Source organism: Cyprinodon tularosa, unplaced genomic scaffold (genome assembly GCF_016077235.1).
Source record: "Cyprinodon tularosa strain WSP-4 unplaced genomic scaffold, ASM1607723v1 ctg1365, whole genome shotgun sequence".
Taxonomy (NCBI): Eukaryota; Metazoa; Chordata; class Actinopteri; order Cyprinodontiformes; family Cyprinodontidae; genus Cyprinodon; species Cyprinodon tularosa.
This window is the reverse complement of record NW_024038184.1, coordinates 9,193-32,329: the sequence shown is the minus strand read 5'-3', so window position 1 is coordinate 32,329 and position 23,137 is coordinate 9,193.

Sequence of the window (23,137 nt, the reverse complement as noted above, 5' to 3'; positions counted from 1 at the left end):
AGTCATGCTTTCTTTAATCCTTTTTTATGTAATCTGTAACATGAAACCAATATGACCAATTAACTATAAACGTCATTTAAAATTTGCAACAGTGCTTTTAACCAGTATTGAAATCCATAAAAAAAAATTTTCTTTGTTGGTTTTAAATATCAAGTTTATCCGATACGTTTTAATATGAGACAAAGATGACTAGAGTAAATACAAAAAAAAAGTTTCATATAATAGTTTCAGCTAAGATGGAATAAAGCTATCCAAAACAACCTGTCTGTGAAACGGTAATTTACCCAATGCTAAATCATGAGTTCGCTTGGATAAACATGCCACCGTGCCACAGCCAGTTCTGATAGTTGCAAGAGTGGTAGAGTTACGAAATTATTAAAATAGAGCCAATTTAACAACATTAAGTAGCATATAAATACTAATAGATTAAATGCTGACACAAAGAAATTCAATAGAAATCAGACTATATGTGAAGTTTTTACTTCACATATAGTCTGATTCTCTTTTTAGGAGTAAGAATACTATAAAAACCATCATACATATGATTTTTATAAACAGAGGATCTTCTTTTTTCCAGCTGATCTAAAACACAACCAGTTTGATCTGATCAAACGAGCTGCGTACCTTTTGACACAGTGCATTTAAATGTCGGATTTTTAATGGCTCAGAATGATAAACGTCATCTCACCTTTGGAGTTTGGTTTCGTTCCATCAAGAAGTTCGATTGTGATCTAAGGTGACATAGAGTTTTCCCAGCAGAGGATACTGTAGTACTGTAATGACTCAGAACAGAGGGACCTAGTATTCAAAGCAAGACAGACAGTGGGAAAACTCAAAAAGCCGGATCTGCAGACCTGCAGTTGCAGCAGCTAGGGCATCTAAGAAAGGAACCTCTACAGCAGGGTTGTTAAAGTGGTTCTAGAAAGGGCCATGGGGCTGCAGGTTTTCTTTCCAACCAAGAAATAGCACACCAGACTTTATTTATTTCATCAAGTCATCAGGTTGAGATTGCACTCATGACTGGAGTCTGGTGTGGTTGAAAAGAAAACCTGCAGCCACACGGCCCTTTCTGGAACCCCTTTGACACCCCTGGTCTACAAGAGAGAAACACAGGTTAGTGACCATGATAATCTGATGGAGGATGATTATGAATGCGTGAGTCAGTAACCTGGTTTGACACTTTAGTCCGTGCCCAGAGAACGAGGATGATTCCAGCCGTTCGGCCGACAAGATGCAGCGGACGCAGTCAGAGAGTTCCAGACGCTAAAGCCTAGAAGGCTGTAGAGCTGACAGGAGACCCAATCTAAGCAAAATGAAGGAAGGCAGGAGCTAACTCTGAACAATTGCACAGCGACAAGGCTGGACCAACAGCCAAACACACCCACTATTAGCTAAAAGTGAATTAGAGACATCTGTGGCAGGAAGCTTGCCAACCAATGCATGTACAGGTGTTGTGCAAACTCTATTTTTTTCTTATATTAGATGGTACCGTTTTAATGTTCTGTCAATCAATCAAAGAAGTAATTGAACCCTCTTTATATTTTTCATTACACATTATCTAATATATAAGACTCTAACATAAAAATAACAATCTTGAACATCAACATGCTGCAAAAGATAAACTAGTCCTGTTTATTTATGTGAAACTGCCCTCACATCTCAATTACAAGCCACTGCTATGACAGAGAAAAAGATCGTTCATTGGAAGCAGTAATACAGCCATATTGTCAAGTGTTTCATTAACTGCACTCCATACTTGAAAGGGATTGAACCATGGCATTAAGACTGTAGTTGGATTTACTCAGAGAGGGCAGTAGAGCCTTTTTCAATTCTTTATTTGCTTTTAAATCCACAAACTACAGGCAGTAATTTTATGAATTATTTTATTTTTTAACCTCGTTTTAATCTTTCTTAGGTGCAGGAATCAAATAAGTTTTTTTTTTTGAAAATGTTGTCATTAAAACATTTAGATATATCACCAAGGCCATTGCAATTGAAAGTTTTTGGTTGCAAAGTGAGAAAATGTAAAAGTGTCCTAGGGGTTAGCATACTTTTGCATATAAGTGCATCTTCAAACCACTTGAATATTGTTAGAAGATGGAAAGACTGGGCTTTAATGAAAACCCAAGTTTTAAAATAATGTTTATTAGGCATAAAGATCAATATTATTTAGAATTTGAGTAAAAATATAAAGGCTAGATTATCATGATATCATAGGTCATTTATAACGATTCACTTAATAATCTCAGCAATATTGTACTGATAACAAAGAAAAGGTTTGAAGTTATAAATTTGTTTATTTATGTTGTTCTGTCTGCCCAATCTACCTGGTAGGTAGGTTCACACAGGTAAGAAACCTATAAAATAAAAATTTTGCAATCTCAAAATTGGAGAGAAGTCAGCTTGGATGTGCCTGTATTGCTGATATTTTTCTACAGTAAATTTCACACCCCCACAAAAAGGAAGTTTTTATTCTTCTGATGTTGGGTTACTTCAGACACACCATTGTGTTAGAAGACCTGTGTCAGTCATGACTTATAAAAAGAGGAAAGGGTAGTACATTTAACCTTAGAGACAGGAGGTTTCTTAATAAAAAGTCCTGAGTTTTTAATCCTTAATGTCTAGCTGAGTTGGTCTCAACTTTGGGCTTCTTTGGAGCAAGTGAGAAGTGAGAGTAATTACGTCATGTGACATTAGATAACACAATCCTCTTGTTTTATTTTGTGATTTAGTAAGTAAATCTTTATTAATCATATAACTTTTACCTTTTCTCTTCTGTCAGTGTCAATACTCAGAACAGAACAGTATTCAAAGCAGATAGACAGCATGATCTCTCTGTCAAGTCTTGGTTGAGGTTTGGACCCAAATGCAGATGCAGAGAGGCTGAGGTGAATACTTGTAGTTTTAATGAAAAAATGGTTAACAAAGGCAGTCCAAAAATCCAACTAAAATGTAACAGACCAGAACCATGGAGACATCAAGGGAAAACACGTAGAAGGAGCCAGGGAGAGACGAGGGGAGACGATTGCAGCGACAACAGAGGACAAAATGAGAACTAACATAAATCTAGAAATTACAGCAAAAAAGGAATTGAACCAATAAAAACTAGAAAACAAGGAGCAAAGTAAAGCATAACATAACCAAAACCATGACAGTACCCCCCACTTAAGGGCGGATCCCAGACGCCCTAAAATGGGTGGGCGGAGGGGGAACCAGGAAGGAGGGCAAGAAACACAAAACAAAAGTCAGAGTCCAAAAAACAAAACAACCCACCCAGGGTGGGCGGAGGAGAATCAAAGTCTCAGGAGGCCGGGGCAGAAGCTCAGGAGGCCGACGGCAAATCCGTCTCTGACGACGGAGGGTCTCTGGAGGAGGCCGACAGCGATGCCGTCTCAAACGCAGCTGCAGGAACCTCGGAAGGGGTCGCCCACAGCGGCACAGGAACCACCATGGAGGGGGCCGCCCACTGCGGCTCAGGAACAGACTCGGAAGGGGCCGCCCACTGCGGCACAGGAACCACCATGGAGGGGGCCGCCCACTGCGGCTCAGTAACAGACTCGGAAGGGGCCGCCCACTGCGGCTCAGGAACAGACTCGGAAGGGGCCGCCCACTGTGGCTCAGGAACAGACTCGGAAGGGGCCGCCGACTTCGGCTCAGGTACTGTACAGCCTCCGAGGGGGGCCGCCGACTGCGGCTCAGGTACAGCCTCCGAGAGGGCCGCCGACTGAGGCTCAGGTACAGCCTCTGAGGAGGCTTGGAGCGCCCGCAGAGGGCTCTTGGAGGCTTGGAGCGCCTGCAGAGGGCTCTTGGCGGCTTGGAGTGCCCGCAGAGGGCTCTTGGAGGCTGACTCCCGATGGGCTTTAACTGTGAGACCTCTTCATGGGAGTGCTCTGGGGTCACTGGACGGCTCAGAGTGGGCTCAGAGGTCACTGGACAGCTCAGAGCAGGCTCAGGGGTCACTGGACGGCTCAGAGCGGGCTCAGGGGTCACTGGACGGCTCAGAGCGGGCTCAGGCACTGGGGAAACTGCCCCGCTGATGGGCTCAGGCACTGGGGAAACTGGACCGCTAATGGGCTCAGGCACTGGGGAAACTGGACCGCTAATGGGTTCTGGAGCTAGGGAAACTGGACCGCTAATGGGCTCTAGAGCTAGGGAAACCTGACCGCTAATGAGCTCTGAACCGGGATCTGGCTGGCGGGGAGCTGATGGAGGTGGAAGGAAAGGGAGCAGATCCTCCCTATCCCCATAGAAGAAGTCCCAGAGATCTGACTCTTGAATATGGGGAACCCTGACTGCGGGGGGAGTGAGTTTTGGAACTGGTTTGAGTCCTTTTACGGATGGACCTAGTTGTTGGTCAAGGAGATGTTGACTGGGACTGCCGGAAAAACTGACCTGGTTAAAACGGGGACTGAGGCTAGCAGCTGGCTGACCCACCGGAGGAGCAGAGGTGGTGTCAGGCTGTCCCGCCGGAGAGGAGGTGGCGTCAGGCTGACCCGCCGGAGAGGATGTGGCAGCGCAAGGCTGACCCGCCGGAGAGGAGGTGGCAGCGCCAGGCTGACCCGCCGGAGAGGTGGTGACTTTCTTTCCCCAGCGGTGGTTCCTACGCCTGGAGGCAGCAGAAGGCAAGGGGAAACAACTGGCTGGAGAAGGTGGAGGAGCAGGAGCAGGTTCAGAGGTTGAGGGAAGCTCAGGTACATCTCGGAGTTGAGGTCTGGGTGGTGAAGGTTTATTGAACAGTTTTGCATTGGTTTCCAGTATGTTCCATTTTATTTGGTCTATGTATCCTGTTTGTTGGAAGAAGGTCCGGAGTTCTGGATAGTTATTGAGTTGAATGAGTAAATTATCTGCTGCTCCAACCCGTTCCCAGGGTGGAGAGATGGTGGTTAGACTGTCTATGGCTTGTCTGAGGAGTATGAGTATTTCACTTCCCTTAATTTGTGGGGGCTCTGCTGGGTCCATGTTCTTGGTTGGTTCCTTCTGTCAAGTCTTGGTTGAGGTTTGGAAGACCCAAATGCAGAGGCAGAGAGGCTGAGGTGAATACTTGTAGTTTTAATGAAAAAATGGTTAACAAAGGCAGTCCAAAAATCCAACTAAAATGTAACAGACCAGAACCATGGAGACATCAAGGGAAAACATGTAGAAGGAGCCAGGGAGAGACGAGGGGAGACGATTGCAGCGATGACAGGACCAGCAACAACAGAGGACAACATGAGAACTAAAATAAATCTAGAAATTACAACAAAATAGGAATTGAACCAATAAAAACTAGAAAACAAGGAGCAAAGTAAAGCATAACATAACCAAAACCATGACACTCTCAAATTTTTTTATTTAAAGTAACGGATCTGCAGTGAACAGCAGTTTAAGTTATTGGCAGTACAATAACTTAATGTATAATAACTTATGTGGAAGGGATGGGAAAAGACTCTATTGAGTGAGAGCTTAAGGAAAGACATTTCCTTTTCTGAAAGATGTGTTTAAAAAATACAGAAACCAATATTAAGTGACAAATGTTTGCTCAATTGTTATGACACTCCCCTTTTGGGAGTTTAAGTTTTTAGTTTTCAGTTTTCACTAAGTAATTCAGTTTTGTTGATATTTCGTTTATTTTCCATTTTGTGTTGTATCTAAGTCAGCCTTTAGTTACATTCTTTTGCCGCCTTGTACCTGTCACCTTTCACTTAGCTCCCTTCTAGTCACTTCCATCCACACCTGCTCCATATCAGTTGATTATTACACCAGTCTTTATTCTGTCATCCAAATATACTCTGCATGTGCAGTTCCTCAGTGCTGGTTCCTTGTTGTTGTTAGTTGCTTCCCCATCTCTGACACCCCACATGAGTTTTTCTGATGTTTGCTTGCTTTTTGGTTCTCAGTATTTTTGTGTTTTTGGATGATTGACTCAGTTTTTTCATTAAACCTACAAGAACTCACCTCTGCCTCACGTATCTCTGCCTTCGTTCTTCAAGCCACCTCATCCCCCTTGTTGACACCAACAATCTAAGTCAGCTTGTGATTGGTGGATCAGTTCCTCTTAGTGACTCTTTCTCAGTAAGTAAATCCTGTTATGCACCTGAGTCCACTGCCTCAGACCAAACTTTTTTTTTTTTACTTTTGCAACCAGATCAAAAAATACTGATCAGCTTGTACCTTCACCAGTATTGTGACAAAACTACAAAACTGTTTTGGTTTTCCCACCATGCAGTATGGGATTGTTATGACCGACAGCGAAAGCTCTCTCTGCTTTGTGCCAAAAACTTATATAATGGGGCTTCAAACCTTAATAGTAAAATGATTAAACTTTTATACAAAATAAACCTCCTAACATCCTTATCCCTAGAGCAGGAACTGTTGCAAAGGTGGAAACCACATTAGGCAGGTACAGCATTTCTAACATTTTCCTGTTGCATGTTTTAGGTTTTGGTGCTGAAAGCAGGATGATTAAGGCTCACAATTTTAATCGATTTAAGTGAGAACTAGACGATAAAACACCTTTCTTCCTTTTTTTATTCTTCAATTTTGATTTCTCTTAAAGACAGACAAAGTAAAATGTTGATTTAATTTATTTCAAAAGGGAGTTTATATTTCTGTAATCAAAAAAGTTTTATTTTGGCGGTAATTTATAGTTATTAGCCATTGCTTGGTACTTTATTGGATTGCATGTTTCTGTTCATTTTATAACTAAAATGCTTGATTTTAAGTTGTTTAATAGTATAATTAATGTTTGATTCCTTAAGATATCCGCTCTTATTTATTTTACCGGATATCTTGGTTTGAAGTGTCAGTTCTGTTCTTCAAAATATTTTCATCTCCTGGTATTTCATTGATTATGAATCTCATGGGTTTACATATAATCATCATAATGTAGATTAAGTTGTTAATCTAATGTCTATCATCTCTTATAGCAAAGAAAAATTACATTGTTGTTCTTTTTTTATTGTGTGAGACCATAAAATAGATTAGGTTTTTTCTTTTAAGAATATATGATTAATTTGTAATTTACTAAAATGATGCAAATAAGAAGACATTTGATCTGATTTACGTTTTGGTGAGAACCCTTTAAAATTCCCATTTTTTTAGTGTGTACAAGCCTAACCCCAGAGTCAGGACATGAGCTTGTTAAAAAGACCACACACTGACAGGGACATTCACCCTTTGTCCAGATGTACACTTATCCTTCCAAAACTTTATTGATTTAGTTAATATTCCAGCAAGACCACGCTGCTTTTCCTTTCATCAGTTCTCTTTGGGTATTTTCTCACATGACTCACAAGGAACTGCTGTCAGTGTCTGTTCAGTGTTTGTTAAAAATGAGCTCTTCTTATTTCACTGAGATGCCTTTTAGGAAGAACCCTTTCAAACACAGACTGCAATATTTTAACATTGCTGGGTTGAGGGCGTGAGAGGTCTGATTCTTCTCACTAAAATGTTTTGCAAGTTTTTTTGCACATGCTTCTCATTCCAGTATAGTGAGAGTCAGGTCCAACAGATCTGCAATGCAGACACTCCTCGCAGTGATGCTGTTGTGAGTTAATGTCTGTAAAAATGAAGACGGCGTGCCTGCTCAACATTACAGGAAATAGCTGCTATCGAGATCTTTGTCTTGGAAGTGTGTTACTGTGCATATTTTCCAGAAAGACTTGAAGAAACATGTTTTAACAGTGGAGGAAAAGGGCTAAACTGAAAATTGTTATCAAAAGGATCAATGTGAGGAAGCCAGAGAAATGTTTCTTTCATTTTTAATGTGTGTAAAGTCTTAATAGAGGTGTTCCAATAACACACAGGTTGGTTGAAGGTAATCTTTAGAGAAAATATTTGTTTTTTTTAAATGCATTTCCCTTACTAATTACATACAGGCTAAATTGAGAGAAATGTCTAAAAGCTGAAACTCAGCTTAAGGCAGCCAATAAAACCTAAAGTTGGACAAGAGTGACAACGTTATTGATTGCAAAGACAACAAATACAAGGTTATGGTTATTTGTCCAGGAAGATGAAAATGCAAGAAATTATTTTGACACTAGCAACTTAGGGATGCAACAGGGTGAGACTTTACCAAAATATTCAAACAAACTCAGTTTGTTTGAATATGTAAAACTTAATCTTCCCTGGTAAAACTTAATCTTCCCTGGTCTTTATTCACTCATAATTACTTTGGACAAAGACAGATGCTAAAACCGCATTTGAGGTGTTATTTTCTTTCCTTAAATTGTACCTAAGGAGAAATGTCAGAGAGAATAAACATGTTTTGAGTTCGAAACAGGTATAATTTTAATGGTAAGTTCAAGTGCGTATGTATTTTAAATATTTACATGAAAACCACTAACTTTACCCCTCCTGAGAAATACGGGGAGTGAATATCTTCAGATGTAATGATGGCAGACAAGGTCAGGGTCAATTGTTAGAAACAAAATGAGAGCCAGGCTTCAACCAGAATTACATGATCTTCCTTAGAATTCAGGTGTAAACCTAATGCAGATCAGGCATATTTCAGTGACTTCTCAGGAGTAAATATTAGGCTCACTGCACTGTTGTCATTCATTGTAGAATGCCTAACTCAACAAAGCTTAAGTACATAGAAATAGCAGAAATATAGCTGTGACACTATAAAAAGCAAATTCAAGAGGAATCTCTTTAAAACAAAAACCTGTACTCTGTCATTAGTACATCCAAATGATTCATAAGGCCTTAACACCTTTAGTTATATATGTCTCATGAAACACATTTGACATTATAAAGTGATATCCTTAAAGACCGGTCAAACCGTTACGGGATAGATAATGTATTAGATGATTCGAGCAATGTCTTGGAATTACTCCAAGGTTAAGTGGAAAGCCTATATCCATCAACTCTTGAATCCCAATACAAATGACCTGGACTATGTATTTATTGGAAGGACCACTTATGAAGCTTGATAAGTATCATTCACCTGCCATTACCCTATGCTCAGTAGGATGATCTATGGGAGACATTTGTATGCTAATCTCACAGTCTGTTCAATAGCTTCAGAGGTTACATTTTGCAGCACAGATTTCTCTGATTTAACCTGTGAGATATAACTTTTTAAAGAAAAGAATCGCTTGGTGATCAATGAGTTATCCATGGCGTGCCAGATTTAATTTGGAACTATTCACTTTATTCATTTGTGCTGTCAGGTCTTAAATGAGATAGTGCCACTGCAGCTATAAATTTCATCATAAAACATTAGTTTGATGTGACTGTAGTTATACTTGATTAGTGTCTTTTCCTGCTAAGACAGGAAAAGATGCGTTAAAAGGACACCTGACATGCCTGATCAAAGTTTATTTTAGTTTTACAGGTTCTGATTATGTTTTTTATGTGGTAAATCTAATAGTATTAAGGTAAATGCAATATAAAAGGCCACACTTACTTCCTGCAATGGATTTTGTTGGATTAAAGGAAGAAAAATAGCCAAAAGCCAATAGCCAAATGTTTTTGATTTTATTCTGTTTATTTTTCTTCTATTTTATTATCTAGTTCATGTAAAGCACTTTGAATTGCCCATGTACTGAATTGTGATACAAATATAATCGCCTTGCCTTGCCTCTCCATTTGTCCTATGCAAATAAATCGTTCCTGTTAGAAGGCCCTTTTTTTCAGCTGATGTTGTATTTTAAAGCCTTTTAATGCTGTTTTGCATGTAATAAAATGTCTCATTGTGATAAACATGCAGCCAGGCCAAACCTTGTTCTGTCAACAGACCAGTGTTGGTGTCAGCAATGGGTGGTGAGGTTGCTTTGAGGACCCAGATGCAGAGACAACTGAAGCAGGGATGTGTTCTGAAAGGTTTAATTGAAGACCAAAAGGCAGCAGAGGCAGAAATCCAGAAATCCAACTAAAAAATATAAAACATACCAAAATCATGGAGACAACAGGGTAAAGACGAGTCTGAGGAGCCAGGGAGAGACGAGCAGAGTAGACAACAGAGCAACAAGAAGGAACCAGCACTGAGTGACTGCAGAGGTGGAGTATTTAAGGAAAACCAAACAAAGGAAGGACTAACGAGCTGAATGGGGAGCAGGTGTGGGTGGAACTGGCAAGAGGGAATCCAAGGGAAAAGAAAACAATCACAAGGGGGCAACAGAGAGTAACTAAAGAATGCTTGAAGATAATGGAAAATAAAAACAAAACAACTGATAACAGAAAACTCAGAGTAACAAGAAATAGGAATCATAACAGTTGGTTGTTGGAGCAATAACTTGCACATAGTGCAACAGATCACAGCTGCACCTCAGTTATAGTGAAAAGACATTTTAATTATCATAAACCTCCTCATAAGATAAGGCGTATGAGAAGAAACATTAGTCACACAAATGGGTTTAATATTTATGGGCTGCTCAGTGGGTGCAAAAGTATCTGTTTATTTTGCAAGTCTCTGAGAGTGGCTTGTTCTTGATATTTGGTTTATGAAGAGACTGTTCAAAACTTAAAAAGCAGTGCAAATTATAAACTTTATTCTATTTAGTATAAACTTTATTTCAGTCAGTGACAAGTCTTTGCTATATTTACATCCCTAAACCTTCTCCAATCATCTCACATTACAAGTAAAAATAATATTTTTGTTGCAATTGTATGTGATATATATAGCTGTTATGAAATGGGACAAACAATTTATACAAAGCTACATTTAAAACTGGGCTGTGAAATTGCATTTCCCCCCAATGCCAGTACCATGTAAAACTACCTTTCACTGTAGTTACCGCTGCATTAGCATTGGGGTACATTTATACGATCTTAACACACTTTCTGAATTGCAAAAGCTGAAAAAAGTTTAGAATGAAGGTGAATTGTAAACTTTATTTATTTCCAGGTCTTTCCAGAGATCATCAGTCGGAGCCATTAAAACTCATACATTTGTTTTAAACTGTTATTTTAAGTATAAATATTTCCACACAGCAGACATGCTGTGATCATAAGTCGATTACTTGCATACCCAATGTGTGCCTCCTGCAAATGTTCTCCAATGTCTAGTCCCTTATGGGCTACAGCAGAAACTCTACCTCTCTGTGTTAAAGCTTTGTAAAATTTTAAGTTGCTGTCTTGCTTTTTGGTGTTCCTAATGTAAAATATTTCCATAAAGTGGGTTACTCAGAATTTAAGCTGCTAATACAAAACAAAAAAAGATAAATCCAGAAAAGCATGAAACAGACATATGAGCATCGACAAAAACATTTAACATCGATCTAAATTAAGCACAAAACCAAACACCTCAAGATTGCGACAAAAAAATGATTTATTATTTTTCTATTGTGATCACCTATTGTGGTCATCTGTGTGGCTCCGTCACATCGAATTGTAATAAAAACATGAAGGTTTTTGATTTCACAAAATGTTCCAAAGGCATATGAATACTTTCAACAAAGAACTTTAAATTATACGACATATACGTTTATTCAAGAGGTTATGTAAACATGGCAACACAAGGAGCAGAAAGTTCCCAGTTTAAGTCTTTGTTGGAGGATTTCCGTGATATTTCTGGGCTTTTTTTGATTGGTCTGTTTTTGCTGCATGCAACTCTTTCAGATGCATTAAAAAGTCAGTCTTGATCCTTCACTCCACAAGATCCATTAAACAGGACCTATCGGTGGACATATAATGATCTCTAATTAAATGAGTAGGTGGTGTTGATTATTCATTAGTGATGAAAAGAGCTGCATTTACTAATGCAAAAGCCTTTTGATTTATTGTAGATGTTACTTTTAACCCCAGAAAGACAGTTATTACTCTGTTACTGATAGATTACTGTTCATAACCATATATGCCAAAAGACTCTGCATCATGTCCATTCAACCTATTTGGATAAAGTGAGTATTTTTCTCAGGTCAGCAATATGGAAACAAAGAATAAGAAAAATCTTTAAGCAGGTCTGGGTCACTCCCAGCTAGCTTCAAGCCTTTGCTCTCTTGAATTGGGAGTTAGCTAGTTTCCTTTTTCCTCTGACATCACCCTCCAGAATCTGCACAATGATTACACAAGCCCCGATTGCATGACATTACTGGTTCCTTAAACGGACATGGGAGATCTGCCTTAAAAATCCCACATGGCAACAGGCTCACTGCAGTTTCCAGTGCGCACCAGCTGCACAGCTGGTGTCCATGGGAGAGACAGAACGGATACACAAATTCCAGACTGTTATGAAGCAGGGAAATATAATTCCTTGGGCAGGAGTTTTCTGATAGTATACTATCCTTTGAGCTGTGACCACAAATTTCCTTTGAAACAATAGGTAGTAAAATTTAGAAAAGAGCTTATATTTTTTGCATGCATTAATACTTAGCATACTTATCAGAACTACAGAACTATGAATAGTTTTTGCTTTTTTGCTGTGGTCCAATTTTGATAAAGATCAGTGAATACAAAACATGTGTTTAAACATCTGCACTGAATAATAAAAACAATTGCACCTTTACCTACAAACTCGTTATTCCACCCTTGGCAGCAGCAGCTCCTTTTCAAATACCTGACAATCAGACTGATGCATCACTGTGAAGGATTTTGGACCCATTTTTCTCATCACGTTTATTTTTTGATTATTCCATACTTCAGAGATTTTGCACATAAAAAGCCTGTTAAGGGCACAGTAATAAAATGTAGGTGTTTGATTTGACCACATCAAAAGCTTAATTTAAAAGCATTCAGAAGTTAGTCTAATCATTCTCCAGCAGCATTACTAGAGCAAGCATGGAGTGAAGCTCCCAAAAGTGATGGTAAGAAAATATTCTTTTCAGGTAGAGAGCATCATTTACAGCAAGATGACTCAGATCAACGTACCATCTGGTTTATTATCAGTATCACTGTCTTTTGCTGAAAATGATCAGCTAGTTTTAAACTAGATGTACTGTAAGAGGATGTAGACTTGTTAAAATGTTACACTTTTTTCTCCTTGGTCTCCAATACTTTCATGAAGGGCTTAAGGATCATCAAGATGCTTTTTTGCAAAAGTGAAACTGAGGTTGTTTTGGATTCTTTAATGACCTCCTGATTAAGTAGCTCTTCAGTCTTGGTTGATCGTTGTTTTTTTTATTCTACAGGTCTGGTAATAATCAGTCTGGGAAATAAAAAAATAATTCCTAAAGATGTGGTTGAGAAAAAACATGGGTTATCTGAGTCAGACATTTAAATACATCTTGATAAAAATGAAGAGAAAAAAAATCTGTAAGAGGCCAAGTATTTATTTATTTAATTTTTATTCACAACACCTGTTATCATAATAGATTAACTCCAAAAGAGTACAAGTAAACAGGAAATAAAATTGACACACTGTAAATTAACATTTAGATTATGCATGCACTACATTTTACAAATTAGAAGATTTATTGTTATAGAGAAGAATTACATATTAAGTGACTAAAACCAGCAAAGTTCTTAAACATAATATGCTGATTTGTCTCTGAATTGGAGCACATTTTAATGTCTGCACAGCGAATTATTGTGCCCTCAGACTTTACTTTCAAAGGTGGCTAATATGTGCATAAACTGTGCTTTATTGGATTCTCTCACAACCAAATCTGGAGAATGTCACAACTGAATTTCTTTTTTTTTTAATTTTAGCTGGCTTTATACCTCAACAAACCTAATGAAGTATCTAAACTCAAGTATTTAACATGAAGGGGCATCTGTAGATTCCTAACATTTTAAATCATATTGACATTTTTCCTTCATGTCTAATGACTTAGACTTAAATTTGCTGTTTTTACTGTTTCTGAGATTTTAGTCAAATGCTAAACTTAAGCGAAGAAGAAAGGGGAAAAAAATGCACCTTATGTAATTTTTCTGTTGTAACGCAAGCCAGATGTGTCTGGGACCGTAGAAACAGGTGATGATGGCATTACACAGGGATTGCAAACAGATGGAGGGAAGCTTTAACCTATTCTTTTGTCAATGATAGGGTCATAAATAAAGATTTTCTCTAATCTGGAGAGCAAATGAATAATTTTTTATATAAAACAGCTATTTTATATTATGTGTAAAAACAAAACAAAAAAAAGAGCAATTTTGGAGTGAAAAACAAAATAAGTTTGGTTCTTTATTTTTTTTGTATTTGTGATGTCATTTGAGGGTGGCTATCACTAAGAACTAATTCCAAACTTTTATTCAATTGTTTCAGTAATTTTTTTTGTTGAAGAAGACATTACATTTTCTCCCGTAATTTTTCAATGCCTTAGTAAAAGTGCAGGATGCAGGTCTGCTTCACATCAGGTGAATTTATGGCTGCACGGGAAAGGAATGTCTCCAGTAATCAGCTCCGATGAAGCAAATGCTGAAGACACGGGAGACAAAGGAAAGCCACTCTATGTGTTGGCCTACCCCCTATGATGGAGAGGACGATGTGCAGACCTGCACTGAGAGGCTGGCTGACCACCCATGGGAGATAGTTGTTGAATGAGCATTTATACCTGCTAGCACTGAAAGCACTTGTAAACCTTCGTTTTAATATACCTCTGAAACATTGCAGTTTCTGAAAAACCGAATGTATACTGTTTCAATTTGATGCTGCTGTTTTGAAGTAGAACTTAACTCAGTCCTCAAAGAATTGACACCCCTGGCTTATCACTAGGTGCAGTATTAAAGGGTTACTGAATGTTTTTGACACAGTGGGCTGCATATAAGTATCTTTACTACATAATCAACAAATGTAATGTTTGAGTGTGCAAAGATTTATTAAAAAACAAATTTCAAAATCTGTAAAACACTGGTTTTATTTTCAGTGTCAGGATCACTAAATACACAGTAGATCTAGAAAGAGGTAGAAAACATGAAAACTTAGATTAAAAAAGTTAGTATAAAGTTAGTTAAAAATTAATAATCTAGTAAAGTTATGTATGTTAATAATTACTTATCATCAGATTGCTACTTCAAATAATGTGTAAACTTCTTATTTAGGGCTACAAAGGTAGTGGAAGAACCTCTAAATTAGTTATTACTAATTCCATCCATCCACCTTCACCTGCTTATTCTGTCAGGGTCATGGTGGGGCCAGTGCCTATCCCCAACAGTCTATGGGTGAGAGGTGGGGTACGCCCTGGACACGTTGCCAGTTTTGTCACAGGGCAGTAAAGAGAGACATACACCAGAAACTGGGACAACAGGTAAACTCCATTTAAATTCTAGGAATCAAACCCGGAACCTTCTTTTGTTATGGATGTGAATATTTAGATTAACTAGGAGGATTTTTGTGATGTAAAAAAAAAATCATCAGAAACCAATGAGTGCTCACAAATATATAAACTATCAACCTATTATCTCTTGATTAACCCCTCCAGTATAAAGAGTTGCTTTTCATGTGTTTGTGTTTCATCTCAGAAATGGGTATAGGCTACAAATGATCAGTAGTGCATTGTAAGTTAAGTAGCTCACATGATAATAAACTGGAGGTTGCACCACATTTCCCTTTTTACAGAGCATTATGGAACAAAATTATTCCAGATGGTTAGAATGTTTCATTCATAGTTCAAAGTTTGTATTGTACTCTTCAACATTTTCTAAAATAAAGTTGTTTTATTAGTACCATAGCACCAGTTTAAAAAAACCAACTTAAAAAGCGCCAGGTTAAATCAGCCATTCTTATTTTCTGCCATTTTAAATGTCTTTAAAGCAAAAATTAGTAAAATCTTCGCCACTTTCCAGCTATCCCTAGAGTCACCACAAGAGAGCACAGCTGGTCGGCTCTCCCACTCGCTGCTGAACCTCCCCTGTGTCACACACAGGTGTAAAATCCAAAGACTTTTCAACAGATTTGTGCTTTCACAGCTTCAACTTACCACCCCAAATGGGGTCTCACGTTCTGCCATTTGGGAAAGTGGACTTTAATGGACTCATAGGGGCCCAACACCTCCCCCTAGCTTGGTGACGCTTGACAGTGTGACAGATATTGAGCTTTTAAATCATTAAATTACTGTGTAAAATTATTTATTGTCCTCTAAAGCAGAAGGCATAATCCAGAGAGCATTAAAAATGCACTGTGTTTTAGATTTCACATGTTCTACAATGTGCTTATGCAGCTGGATAGTTTTATTGGAGCAATTGAATTAAGTTGCGATAAGTGAGTCAAAGTGCCCTACTCAAGGGTACACTAGAAATGTAACACCTATCAGTGCTATATGACCTGTGAGCTTTACTTTAAGTAAGGAAATATAATGTGCTTGTGGTTAGCAAATGATTTTTAAAACAAACAATTAGCCTCTGCTGTTGTGAATCCCTGTTTCTTTGAGTTTCTTTCTACTTGGTTTGCAACACAAACTCCTGAGGCATTTGTTGCCCTGATGCTCATAGATTAAGATCTACAATTTTTAAAAGCAAGGCTTAAATGCAGACCGCTGAGGAGAATCAGCTCATTTCCTTTAGCGCAGTATGCAGAGAGTAGAGCTTGTCTCAGAAGATCAGTGTATCTTCCTTTGTTGTATCAGTCATGCAGCGTCTTTTCTGTACAATAGCGCTGGCGAGGTTGGTAGGCTGGTGACTGGAGAGTACCAAGGACCACCTGATGGCCTGCTGGTGCCTAGGAACGCACACACAAACTGCTGATTGTGTCTTTATCTGTCCTGTGACAGCAGGTTTTTTTTAAGTTTCTTTACATCTCCTCCCCTCTCTATGGAGCAAGTTAACATGCTTTATTCCACTTTGACACACAAAACCACAAACACCATAAAGTGTTATAGGCTGTAGTTTGTCACACCTCTCTGGATTCTGCTCATAGTATTATATAAAACACCAGCAGCCTGACATCTCCTTTAGTTTGTTTGAAATGTTGAGTTTGTTAACTCATATGAATTATGCAGTTTCATTATTAAAACCAAGGTCATATAATTTTGTATGCCTGTCTTTCATAATGTCTGCATTCCTCTAAATGTTTTGAGTGTTTGATACACTGGGACATAAAACATATTTGCCCTGTTATAGAACCCTATTGTCAGACTTGAATGTCTCAGATTATTAAATACATTTTAAAACTGGACAGAAATAAAATTAATAAATGCAAAAACTGTTTTTAAATGCTAATTGTGTTTCTTCAGGGGATAAATAGGTTTTGCAACCAAACAGGTACCATGTGATGTCAATAAATCACATGGTGCAACAGGGCAGTTGTTAAATCATGTTTTTAATCATTTGAGACAGCTGGCTAAAATAAAGCAAATTCTTTCATGGCAACAGTTTGAAATGGTAATCCATGCCTTTGTTACCACTTAGTGCCTCCTCCATCTCCCGTCTCCAGATGGTTCAAAATGCGGAAGCACGTCTTTTAACTGGAACACGCAAGTGTGAGGACATCTACCCCATTTTAGACTCACTCCACTGGCTGCCCACACATTTTAGAATTATTTTACTTGCTTTTATACCCCTGAATAGGCATGCTACCTTATAGACCTACTCGCTCTCTCAGGTCAGCTGGTAACGGATTCATAGAAACTTCTGAATAAAATTCAATATACATATGTTGGGTCTTTGGGACCACAAACTCTGTTTGCAGAGGCTTTATGACCCAGCATAGACTACATACTACATTGCCTTTAATCCACTAATGATAGACATAAAGGATTAAATCTATAAAACCTTAGTGTTTCCTAGATGCTTGCAGTGTGTGTCCCTTTGAGGAATAAAATGTATTTATTCGTTGTCAAGTGATACATTGCTTGTGATGAACGAAAATAAAGGTAAACATCAATAAATACTGTAAAGGACACCTTTTTAAATAGGGAATAGGAAAAAGGAGGGTTCCTGCAATCATGTACAATTTAAACGCACCAGTATACGGCCTGACAGTGCACCATATAATGAAAATTTGTTTAAATGTAGCAACATTAATTATGGGTTTTACAGTACCAGGATTTTTTAACTTGGACCTTATAAAGGTAAAAAAGACTGCAAGGAATCACTACAAATATGGGGTAATGTGTCACCCTTCCAGTCCTCAGTGTTATCTTTGCCCATGTTGAATACACTTAAAGTGCTTTTGATGTCATGATTTTGGCGCTAATGACTGGTCTTACTCATTTCACTTACCTGCTTATCTCCTTCCAGTTCTCACTACTGTTCGTTTGATCCACCTTTTTAGCGTTCCTGAGTGTTTTTGATTTCTTGATCCTTCGTCTGCTCGATTCTGATGTGCTGCCTGTCCTCCAGCCTCTGATGCATCACCTTCTGGGTCTCTTGTTGACAGCCGACCGGAACCAACCTCATCTCGCGGGCATGGACTGAACTAAGACCAGGTTAGTGACTCACACTCATTACCATCTTCCACCAGATAGAGGTGGTCACTAACCTGTGTTATCCCCCTGCAGAGGTTCCTGCCTTAGGCACCGATGCTGTTCTCTGCAGTTCTGTCTTAAATAAACGTCTTGTTACACCTGACTGTCTTTCTGCCTCGAATACTGGGTCCTTTTGTTCTGAGCCTGACATTTATCATCTTTTTCTCTTGTTATAAATTCATACATATGCATGGAGGAATAGCAATTAATGATAATATATGTTTTAAAGAAATGCCTTGCCTCAAAATGAATAGCTGTTGAGAAATTTGGTTAAAATCTATCCTGTTAAAAACTATCCTGTTATGTTCTCTTATGATAGGAAAGGGGAAAGTCTGGGACATAAATTGACTGCTGGCTGACAACACAGACCGCAGTGAAACATAAAATGTTTCTTTGAATATATATCAGGGTGCAGCTCTGTCACTGAAGCAGTTACTAGAGTCAACAGTGCAGGACAGCAGTGAAACAATCACAGATTAAACAGAGCAGCACACAGAGCAGCAAGACTCAACCTATTTTGTAATTTATCTTAACCCTGCAACATTTAGTAAAGCATTAATTTCTTAATGCCATCCACATTGACTTTTTCCACTTATAAAGGGCACAAGCTTATGTATATCTAGGAGACAAAGCTTTTTTTCGGTCAGAATGGAATAAAGCTTAAATTATGTTGACAAAGGATGAAAGGAATCCTCTGAAGTAGGGGTGGGTTTGGCAAGGAAGGTCATGATTCGATTCGAATCACGATTCACATGCCAAGATGCGATTCTATCACGATGCATCACGATACTTGAAATATTGCGATGCATTGCAATATTTTCACTGAACGCTGTAAGAAAAAGATACAGCCATTACCAGTGGCTGACTGGCTGTGTATGATCTGGACAGTGTCTTCAATTGATACATAACTTAAAGCAACTGAATTCATACATAGCTTTATTTATTGAAATGACTTTTGGAGGTGTTGCCATGAAAACAAATACTGGACAGAAATATTACTATTACTGGCGTGGACACACTGACAAAAAGATCTTAGGATTCATCAAACTTAAAATAAAAAAATAGGAATAATCAGTGGCGTTTACATGGCCTCAGTGGTCCTTTAAACCAATGAAACGAAAACATTCAAATGAATATTTCCCCTTTTGCAAATGACGTGTGTCATATCAATTTCGTTTTTACCTTCTTTGTTTTTAAAGCCAAAATGCATAAAAGCATCTGACTTGAAATGTGATGGAACCGGGGGGGCGATTTTCATAGTGTCCTCCATGTTTTATTTCATATGACTCGTCGCAGTATCCCACGGCCAGAAATGCTTGTGACACAAAGCAGCGGGCGTCAACACATCCGCAGCGACATCTGCTGGACTGGAAGTTGTATTCCACTTGATTTGGCTGATGTGCGCCAACCATTAATGTATTTTATTTGTTCATTTCTTTTTTTTTATAATCAATTCTTGCCTTCAAGAATCGATGCAGTAGATCACAACAATTAGAATCGCGATGCATCGTCATGACGATTATTTTGCACACCCTTACTCTGAAGAGGTTTTTATCTGCAGCAAGTTTTTTTTTAAAAAGCTGCTTTGATTTACCCCTTGAAGGACTGTTTTTCATCCTCCCTTACCTCCAGCACAGCCCCCTGCCAGCTGTTGCCTCTTCCTATCAATGGAGCACTCTGCCTAGAAGAAAGTTCTGATGAACATATAACGTCATCCAGATGCAGCTATAAATGAACCAAAGTGGACTACAGTTTGTCAATGTGTCAAAACGCATCAAGATGCCTTAGTAACCCATCACTATTGGTTAGTCTCTGTTGGCCCCTTGTGCCTCTCTCCTTTCCCCATAGCTCCCTTCCAGTGACTTCTGTCACACCTGCTCCCAATTAGCTGATTACGCCATTTATTGTTCTATTTGGCATATATACTCCTCCTTTGGATTTATGCTTCTGTTACCACCACCCTCATCATTAAATCCGCAAGAAACCATCTCTGCTTCCATCTGCATTTGGGTCATCTATAAACATGTAGAAGTAGAGAATACAGAGTCAAAGTCAAAGAGTTTTTCCTCTATCTGTTCATCATAGTGATATTTATGGGCTGAATCATAAGTTGCCAAGAGATGTTTATATTTGCAAACACATTGTCAGTAGGAGCCTGTCACTTAGTGTCCAAAATGTATTTCCAAATAGAAATGTCACACATTTAGCTTGGTTAGTGGTGCTTAAAATTTTGACCATATGCTGTGTGGATCTCACAAATGCATCAAGCAATAATCAATCTTTTGGGAAAGGTGAAAAAAGTGAGATATCTCTCACAGCCCCAAAACACGTTCTCATAACTTAGACATAAGCTTAAAAAAGAATTCTTGCTTTCATTGTGCAGATTCAACTGCTAAAAAATTAATTATGTCTCAACTTTGAGCAGAAATGATTTAGCCCTGCCTCACATCACCACTCATTGATCAGACAAAGTGAGTATGTTATTTATTTGTTAGACACAGCACGATCAAGAGAAGTGCTTCCTGGAGAATGAGGGTAATGACTGTCCTATGTAAAATGGTGATCGGCACTTATTTTCCCAGGACAGAAAGGGGTTTCTTCTCAGAGAGTTTAAATGAAATCCTCAAACATGCACCAATCAAGCGAAATACGACTTTGAGCATGCTTTTGATGAAGGAATATCATTATAAGACAGAAAGTTAATACCTCCAAATAGTTGATTTACCTGATATAGGCCCTTTAAGTTTCCATCCATGGAGGACATGTTTATTGTCATGCAAATTCCTCCAGATTGTCCAGATTAATCTCAAAGTCCAGATATGACTTTGTCCTAAAGAACCTTTGAACTTCACAGACAATAAAAAGGCTGATGTCTTTCAGAATATTATCATACTTGAGATTTAAGTCACGAATTGTTAATTATGGATTCTCCTTGAGAATTTTCAACAAGAGAGAAAGATTCATGGTTCTGCAAACTATGTATGGTACTCTGTCAAGGTCCAGAAGCAAAAACACAGCCCCATACCATTAAACTGTTGAATCTGTTCTTTTTCTGGAATGCTGTGTAAATCTGACGCTATGTGTATTCCAAGGATTTTTCTCTCCAGAAGTTTCTGCTTTTGTTTAATCAATTAATAGACCAGTTTTAAAAAAGTCACAGGGATAATTAGGTTGTGGAAGTCCTTTATTGGTTTTACCCAGGAGCCTATGCTTTGATGCCATTTAAACTCAGTCTCTTTTTTTTTTTGTTGAATCATGTCTGGCCTTGTCTGAGACATAGGCCTGATGTGCTTTAAAGGTAGTGTTCTTTTCTTTTGTACTCTCTTGGATGAGTAATTAGTTAACTTTTGGAGTATATTTGTAGGTCAGCCACCCCAGGGAAAGTTATGTTTGTTCCATCTTTTCCCTAATCTTGGATAATGTCTATTTCTACAGTGTGGTAGAGTCACAAAGCTTTAGCAACGGGTTTATAAACCTTTCCAGACTGACAAAGACATGTTGCTTTCAATACTATGTTTCATCTGCTAAAATCAGGGAATGACATGTTGGTTTTTTATTTTGTCAGAGATGTTTTGCATTTTCAATTAACTCTGTTTGCCTTTATCTGATACTGGCCATTTTTTTGGGACTCTTACACAACACAACCTAAGAATGGAAAACTTAAAAACAGGCACAAGTAATATATCTATTTTTTTAATTATCTGTATTTTATGTCAGATGTTTAGTATTGATTTATTTACTAAAATCATAAGTCATGTAATTAAGAACATCAAAACAGATATCTAGTTGCATTCATGGGACTTTTGGTTCAAGTAAAAAGGTCAGTAATGTTGATAAAGATTTTATATAATCTTACTATGCAAGTATCAACAAATTGCACATTTTTGCAGACGTGGCAACACACAAAAATGAAGAGTTTGCTTGTCTGTAAAAGATTATTAATAAACAAGTCGGGAGCAAATCTCAACTTGGAACTGTTCCTTCTCATTAATACAAGGTTTGCTAAGACAAGATAGAAAACAAAATAAACCAGTGGGAGTCCTTCTTCATCCAGAGGAAGAATGTGGGGGCCACCAGGATCCAGGACCTGTTTGTCATGACACCTCTGCTCTATTTTCTCCGCAGCTTTTCAGTCTTGACAAAATCCAGCATCCTAGGAGTCCCCTCTTCCGCTTTGACACACACACACTTGGCCCATTTGTTTTGTTAAGTACTTGCTAAATGCAACAAGCTGATTATCAAGAGAGCAGCTATCTCGTAACAGTTTTAACTGTTTCAAAACAGCTCAAAATGTTTCAAGATAGCTAAGGGTTGCAAAAGATTTGTAGCAGCTAATCATTTTTACTTAGGCAAACATTCAGTTGTAAAAACGTTTCAAACTTCTTGTCATAAATACAGAGGTTTGAAATGATCCCTTCATTTAAAGAACAGAAATTTAAAATATATCCGTATATTAAAGAAAAAAATCCCTTTGCCTTTATTTGCTATAATGTTACAATCATTTATTAACTCTTGGCATTTTTATTTTGTGCACAGGTTGGTTAAAGAGAAAACTATGAAAGGAACCAAAACCAAAATCTTTTAGAAAATATAAAGGTTCATAAATGTGGCCATGCTCTTTGATTAATTGCTAGAAATGCATTGGAATGTTATTTTCAGAGAAGGGAAACTAGGAATGAACATGATGTACCAGTGATCTTAATTTGTGTACCGTCCACCAGTAACTAAACACATGATGCACCTGTAGTGAGATTAATTGTCTCATCTAAAAGTAAAGTGGGGTAAACAGAAAAAATGTTTATGACTTTAACAATTTTTCTATGAATTTTTAGACAGTCCCAGTTAGGCAAAGTTACTCTTGCTGACCAAAGTTT